The sequence below is a fragment of the Mus pahari genome, chromosome 18, assembly GCF_900095145.1.
Source record: "Mus pahari chromosome 18, PAHARI_EIJ_v1.1, whole genome shotgun sequence".
Taxonomy (NCBI): Eukaryota; Metazoa; Chordata; class Mammalia; order Rodentia; family Muridae; genus Mus; species Mus pahari.
The window spans coordinates 5,019,672-5,026,467 of NC_034607.1; positions in this window are offsets into that span (position 1 = coordinate 5,019,672).

Below are 6,796 nucleotides of genomic sequence, written 5' to 3' on the forward strand. Positions count from 1 at the left end.
AAGTTTAAGTTTCTTATTAATAGAATGGAAATAGTAGTATCTATGTCAGAAAGTTTTTCTCCCACTGGGGATTGACTTACGTTGGAGTAGCTCCTACAACCACCTTCTTCAGTCAATCTCCCTAATATAATTAATTCATTAATTCACATATTTATCGTTTGTGTGTGTGTGTGTGTGTGTGTATGTGTGTGTGTAAGAATGTGGAGGTCAGAGGACAACTTGCTGGGTTGCTTTTTTACTTCAAACATGTGCCTCAACTTTATATGACCCAGCACAGGGGAAGGCCAGGGAGAAGTAGTGTGAGTGGGTGGGTAGGGGAGCAGGGCCGGAGGGGTATAGGGAACTTTTGGGATAGCATTTGAAATGAAAATAAAGAAAATAATAAAAACAAACAAACAAACAAACAAACAAAAACATGTGCCTCCTGGATATCAATCTTAGGTCTTCAGGCCCGGTGACAGGTGACTTTACCTGCTAAGATATCCCACAAGCCCTATTTAAAATTTTTTGAACTTCAGTTTTCTCTGACATGCGGAGAAGTTATCATAAAGAAACAAAAGAATAGGACAGAAGTGGTTGTGGAATGTGGCACATTGCCAGAGTCCATGGTTACATGTACAAGGCCCTAGGTTCTGTTTGCAGTAACACGTGCACACACACACACACACACACACACACACACACACACACGAGAGAGAGAGAGAGAGAGAGAGAGAGAGAGAGAGAGAGACTAAGAGAGAGAGAGAGAGAGAGACTAAGAATGAATTAGAAAAGAACATAATGTAAACTATGCACCATTAAGGTATTCTGTTTCTGCACAGATTCAAGTGTAACAAATACTGAAAACATCTGAAGGTGTGTATGAGTCACACTGTTGTTCCAGAGTGACGGTTTGGAAAGACAGGCAGGCAGGGAAGAGTAAACCCAACAGGTGTTTGTTTACTCTCAATTGCTAAAGCAGAGCTAGTAGCACACCTGTTCCCGGCTTTCCCCTCTGCTGGGATCCCAAAGGCTTATGTGGTTTTCTGGGTCTGGTGTCTGCTTTTCTGTGATAGGCTCATTGGTGCAGATGTAGTTAGATTCACAGGCAAGGCCTGTGTGGGATCCTTGCTGGAAGTTTTATGGTGTTTCCATGAATAGAATTTTTAGTCTCTTGCCTCAGCTTTCTTGATTTCACTCCTAAAATATCCACTTGCAAATAACTTCTCCCATATATATATGCTTAGTTTCACACGTCATTTTCTGCAATTCCAAACTTGCCAATACCAGAGTTTTGTATCTCACTAATTTGGTGGCAAAATCTAGCAAGACTTGCATTTATTCTGTAGCAAAATTGGGTATGAAGCTCTTTGCTGACTATCCCACCCAAAGTGAGTCTTACATTTAACACAGAAATGCATGTTATGGGTTTCAGATTTGTATGTACATGTTTATTTTTATTTTACTTTTTTTGGAGACAGGGTCTCACTATGTAGCCTTGGTTAGCCTGGAAGTCACTATGCAGACCAGGATGACTTTGAACTCACAGGGACAAGCTTACCTCTGCTTAAGGAGTGCTGGGATTAAAGGTGTGTGCCACCATACCTCACTACTTTATTTTTAACTAATACATAGCATATGAGTATACTCATATACTCATGTATATGAGTGTATGTCTGTGTATACTTATATGCATGTGTGTGCAGGTGTCCTTGGAAAACAACCTTAGATTCCCAGGAGCTGGAGTTACAGGCAGTTGTGAGCTGCATGCCTGACATGGGTGCTGGGAACCAAACTCAGATCCTCACAGTCTCTTAATCACCACACCGCCTCTCTCTAGTCTTCTTGAATGAAGGTTTTCCCCCAACATTCTGTAAGTTTCTAATAGAAAAATTTCATAGGGGACAGATGAGGCACGTCTATATTCTACGTTATGGGAGGACAATTTATACTGTAGTACAGTCTTTAATTCATATGGTACCTAAGGACAATGTAAGGCTCTGTGGTCTGGGGAATATGCAGACCTGACTGTTTATGTGGGGGGAGTATATGAATTTCACAGACAACCACTTGACCATAGGTACCAAACCAAACTTTGAGATGATTGGCTTGTCTTTGTTCTCATTGTCTATTGAGTCTGCTAGCTGGAGAGGAACTCTAAGACAAGACTTTAGGGTAACAACCTTCAGTTTTCTCATACTGCCTGCTCTCTGCTTAAAGCACAGCTTAAAGCTCTTGTCTCTGTCCATTGGTATTGGTGGTAACTGACAATAGGAACCTCAGTACTCCAGTTAGAGACTGAGGTTGACTGGTCTCCTTATCCAGGTACATTCTCAGAGTTCCATGAGCATGCATAGTGGTCCTTTTGGATGTTGTTCAGTCTCTTCTGCTGAGGATGCTCTGCCACACTTTATTCTGTAATAAACTGTGTATACCTGCTGCACTTAAAAAAGGAAAAAGAGGGGCTGGAGAGATGGTTCAGAGGTTAAGAGCACTGACTGCTCTTCCAGAGGTCCTGAGTTCAATTCCCAGCAACCACATGGTGGCTCACAACCATCTGTAATGGGATCATATGCCCTCTTCTGTTATGTCTGACAGCTACAATGTACTCATATAAATAAAATAAATAAATCTTAAAGAAAAAGAAAATAGGGAAAGAATAGCATATTTTTTTCTTTCTTACTCTTACTCTGAGTACTGTGAGTATTATTAGCCTGGTGGGGTTTTGCTTTACTTTTATTTACATTTTAATTATATTTTGACACCCCCCCCCCGTGTGTGTGTGTATGACCTTGCCTGCTGTAGCAGGTGTGTAGAGCTCAGAGAACAACTTTTTTTTGTTTTTTTTTTCGAGACAGGGTTTCTCTGTATAGCCCTGGCTGTCCTGGAACTCACTCTGTAGACCAGGCTGGCCTCGAACTCAGAAATCTGCCTGCCTCTGTCTCCCGAGTGCTGGGATTAAAGCCGTGCATCACCACGTCTGGCTCAAGAGAACAACTTTTGAGATTCATTTCTCTCCTACTATGTAGGACCAGAAAACTGCACTCAGGTTGTCAGGTTTGGCAGCAAGTACCTTTTACTCGGGCCTTAACTACATATGTGTTTATTTGTGTGTGAGTGTGTGTGTGCATACATATACATACATATAAAATATTCTTATTTATTTTGAAATATTTAAAAGTCTGTTAATTTAAATTTGTATTGGTAAAAACTGAGCCTGGTCAAGGTCAGTTAGCCTATACTCATCCATACTGTAAAGATAAGCTTCCCTGATTTATTATTGCTTTGGTTACTCTAAAACTTAATTACATTGTGCTCATTCACTTATTACATAAACACTTACTCGTGGAGACATTATTTATAGAGCCAATTCACACTGCCAACTTGGTAACCTGGTTATTGGCTCTGAGTGTCCCCGAGACAGGGAGACATGAGCTAGAGAAAGGGTTTCACGGTGTCGTTTTCTTTTTTCTCTGAAGTTTTGTGAATTCTAGGTTAGACCTACCTGTGTATAGTTGCAAAGGCACAACAGCGGTATAACCAATCTTCCTATACCCTAGGCTGGAACAAAGAAAAAGGCCAGAAGTGTTAAGAATACACACTTGCGGGGCTGGTGAGATGGCTCAGCGGGTAAGAGCACCCGACTGCTCTTTCAGAGGTGCAGAGTTCAAATCCCAGTAACCACATGGTGGCTCACAACCATCCTTAACAAGATCTGACTCCCTCTTCTGGAGTGTCTGAAGACAGCTACAGTGTACTTACATATAATAAATAAATAAATCTTTAGGAAAAAAAAAAAAAAGAATACACACTTGCTGTGGTCTGAATGTGTGTGTACCCTTCTCCTCCAATTCATATGCTGAGACCTAATGCACACAGAGTGATAGAGGTGGGCTTGAGAGGCCAAATCTTTTTTTTTTTTTTTTTTTAAGATTTATTTATTTATTTATTATATGTAAGTACACTGTAGCTGTCTTCAGACACACCAGAAGAGGGTGTCAGGTCTTGTTAAGGATGGTTGTGAACCACCATGTGGTTGCTGGGATTTGAACTCTGGACCTCTGGAAGAGCAGTCGGGTGCTCTTACCCACTGAGCCATCTCACCAGCCCGAGGCCAAATCTTTTAAGTTCTGACTCTATTTAAGAGAACCTGACCTGGGCTGGAGAGATGGCTCAGTGGTTAAGAGCACCGACTACTCTTCCGAAGGTCCTGAGTTCAAATCCCAGCAACCACATGTTGGCTTGCAACCATCTGTAATGAGATCTGACGCCCTCTTCTGCTGTGTCTGAAGACAGCTACATTGTACTTAGATATACTAATAATAAATCTTTAAGAAAAAGAGAGAGAACCTGACCTAAGTTTGAACTTATACAAACTAGCAGGCTGTACCTAAAAATCAACACTTCAAAGCAATAAAAGCACAACTACACAGACAAACAAACCCAAAACAAAGACGAAATTCTAACCTATTTATTTATTTTTGTAGTTCAGTTTGGCCTCAAACTCTCTATGTAACACAGATTGGCTTTGAACTAGTTGTCCTCCAGCATCATCCTCCCAAGTGCGAGGGTTATTGGCATGTACTATGATGCCTGGCAAAACTAAACCTTGAAATGCAATATGAAGAATTTGACTATGGACTAGACATATTGGTACGTAACTATAACCCTAACTCTCAAGAGGTGGAAGCTGGAGGATCGCTGCAAGTGAAAAGCTTTCCTGTTCTATGCAACAAGTTCCAAGCAGCCAAGACTACTCAGTGAGTGTCTAAGGGTTTTACTGCTGTGAACACACATCATGACCAAGGCAAGTCTCATAAAGGACAGCATTTAACTGGGGCTGCTTTACAGGTTCAGTTTACAGGTTAGTCCATTATTATCAAGGTGGGAGCATGGCAGCATCTAGGCAGGCATGGTGCAGGCAGAGCTGAGAGTTCTACATCTTCATCTGAAGGCTGCTAGTGGAAGACTGACTTCCAGGCAGCTAGGAAAAGGGTATTAAGGCCCACACCCACAGTGACACATCTACTTCAACAAATAGTGGCACTCCAAATAGTGCCACTCTCAGGGCCAAGCAAATGCAAATGACCACAGTGAGATTGTCTAAAAAAGAAAATTAATTTGGATGCAGAGTAAGGAGCTGGAGTTCAAATATTGGCTGGGCTGACTTCTAGCTATGTTATCCTTGCTTTGTCTCACGTTCTCCAAAGCAGTTTAATTGAATATAAGAGCACGAATGTCCATTTACTTCATGTGGTGGTGCGAGGATGAGGTGTCATCTACAAGAAGAGCCCAAAATTTTATAGATCATCAACAACTTGGGCTACTTTGGCTCTTGTGTTTCCATGCCTTCTGGTAATTAAGCTTTGTGCTCTCTAAGGTGGAAGAGAAAGAATGGGTGAAAGGCATCAGAAGGAGAATATGGGAAACAAGATAAAGAAGATGGCTGGCCATTCTGTAGGGAATCTGAGCAGTAACTCCTCTATTTCCATGGAAAATGGTAACAAAACAGAACAGAACAAAACAAACAAAAACTGCCCAAAGGAGGTAGCATTGCAAAGACACACCAGGAGAATTTTTTTTTTTTTAGAAGGAAAAGAAGGAAGTGGAGGGCTGGATTCCCAACAACATATCTCCTGCTAAATACATTATCTGAGCCGGGCCTGGTGGCGCAGGCCTTTAATCCCAGCACTCGGGAGGCAGAGGCAGGCGGATTTCTGAGTTCNAGGCCAGCCTGGTCTACCAAGTGAGTNCCAGGACAGCCAGAGCTATACAGAGAAACCCTGTCTCGAAAAACCGAAAAAAAAAAACAAAACATTATCTGTGGGAAGAACAGGGCTGACACATGGTGGTTTGAGGAAGGATCTAAACAAGTGTCCTGAGGAACATGGATAAGGAACTCTGGAAATTATACTGGAGGGTGAAAAGGTATGAAAGGAGGAAATGGCAGCTACAGAATGTTTTAGAGGCAAGCAAATCAGAGTGCTTACACAAAGATGTTGAGAGTAGTCTGTGATCGCCAGGGAGCATGCTTGCTCAGATGTTCCATTGTAGCAGGGTCCTGCTGGGTTTGGGGAGGGGTTTGTGAACTCAGCTTTGCCAGGACCGCAGGATACTACCTGGCTAGAACTAGCCAAGGCCTGGCACAGAGTCAGTCAGAGTCGGGTAGCTCTTCTTTTTGACTATCTGGGAAACTTCCCTCTCTGGTATCCATAACTTCAGTTGGTCTTATTGAGAGGGCAGAGGAGGGTGGCTGTCACTTCTAGTGGTTAGAAATCCTTGCTACTCTCTTTTGTTCACTATTTAGTCCAGTGGTTCTCTGGCTCTTTCCAGGCAGCATTTAAAAGCTTGTGGGGTTTCTTTTTTGTATTTAGCACTGTGAGAGGGGGGGGGGTGTACATATGGGTAGAACCTGTGTAAAAGCTGTCCTCCTGCCAGATAAGAGTTCTCTCTTTATCCAGATTTTCAGAAGTCCCCCAGGACATTCATGTAGGTAAAAAACTTGTGTTTAATTATCTGAGCCTAGAACTTAATAGTTTTTTTTTTTTTGATGATCTGAATATGCAGCGAACTTTCTAGGAATGCAATTACAGTTCTGTGTGAGTTTAGGGAAGCTTGACTTTGCTACCAAGAGTTGCTCAACATTTCCTTAAGTCACTACATTGATGGCAACATGCCGGAGGTAGTTGAGTCACTGGCTGTGCACCTGTATCAGTGTGTTGGTAGAAGTTCCATTTCTGTGACTCTATGGAGAGGTGTAAGCATTTGCCTGCTTCGAGGGAAACGGCACTCACTCTAAAATACTGTTTATATTGTA